We start from the raw sequence: 1,426 nt of genomic DNA on the forward strand, positions 1-1,426 counted from the left end.
CACACACACACACTGCTTTCCATGTGTTATGGGGACATTCCATAGGCGTAATGGTTTTTATACTGTACAAACTGTATTTTCTATCCCCTTACCCTAACCCTACACCTAAACCTGCTGTTTTAGATTTTCAAAAAACGTAATTTTCTATGAATTATAAGCTTGTTGGGGACATTTTGTCCCCATTACGTAGGGAATACCAGTACACATACACACACACACACACACACACACTGTCTTTACATGCTTGAACTCTGTTTGGGATTAGATGTTGGTTGTGTTGTGTAGTTTCTTTAGAGAATTATCACACGGACACAATGTTTTAACAATCCAAAAACACACACTGTAACTTACATTTGCATTTTTGGTAAAGCATATAAAGTATCATATAGCCTATATATTGTCTACATATTGTTTAGAAATAGACAATGTGAAAACCGAGCACAATATGAACAAAATATGCTATTATAAATGCAAAATATGCAATACAATTTTATCAATTTTAACAATTTTTAACAAAAACATGCCATTATTTATTTGTTTATTTAAGTACCATTTACGTTGTTGGTAAAGTGTATTTTGTGTGTGTATATGTGTGTATGTGTGTATATAGTTGTCTACATATAGTATACTTTAGAAATAGACAATATAGAAAATATATAAACAGAGCATAATATAAACAAAATATGTTTTTATAAATGCAAAATATGCAATATAATTTAATATTTAAATTCCATTTAATGTTTATATACTGTATCGTGTATAAATAAATGTATTTAATAAAATATAAAAAAATATATTTTGTAAAATTTTATTATAATGTTTTAATATAAAATATGGAGTAGAAATCTTTCTTTCTCTCTTTAGCTCCTGCAGAAGGTTCTGGACTGTCAGGCGAGGAGTTCTTCCAGAAGGTAAAAAACTGAAATAGTTCAAATAATACATCTAATATTAACCAGTGTTGTTTTAGTATTATTAATATCTTATTATATATTTGTTAACATTTTGAATTATATATATTGTTGTATGTATTGTATTCCTATATTGTTATTTATTTATTTTTTAAATTAGTTTGTTTATTTATTTTTTTATTATTTTAATACTCAGGTTCAGCTAAACAAAAATGAGAAATGTTGCTTAAGTGAAATAAGTTTTTTATATTTTATTAAATTTTATTTCAGTTAGTGTTTATTTTATTGCAAGTAATGAAAATGTGTTTTATGGTTTTAGTTTTGGTTAACTATAATAAGCCTGATATGAAGTCATCTTTAATCAGTTCCTGATATGGGCCACATTCACATTTTTATATTTAAATGTTCAAAATCCTGTCAAAGCAGCTGCCATCTGAAGACATCAATAGACGTGTGTGTGTGTGTGTGTGTGTGTGTGTGTGTGTGTGTGTGTGTGTGTGTGTGTGTGTGTGTTTGGT

The 1,426-nt window shown here is 27.7% G+C and overlaps 1 pseudogene; it reads left to right on the forward strand.

The window, feature by feature from the left end:
• LOC107693055 (protein bicaudal C homolog 1-A-like) overlaps positions 1-1,426 on the forward strand; it is a 24,337-nt pseudogene that overhangs the window by 1,399 nt on the left and 21,512 nt on the right.

The sequence above is a fragment of the Sinocyclocheilus anshuiensis genome, unplaced genomic scaffold (assembly GCF_001515605.1).
Source record: "Sinocyclocheilus anshuiensis isolate Anshui unplaced genomic scaffold, SAMN03320099.WGS_v1.1 scaffold1460, whole genome shotgun sequence".
Lineage (NCBI taxonomy): Eukaryota > Metazoa > Chordata > Actinopteri > Cypriniformes > Cyprinidae > Sinocyclocheilus > Sinocyclocheilus anshuiensis.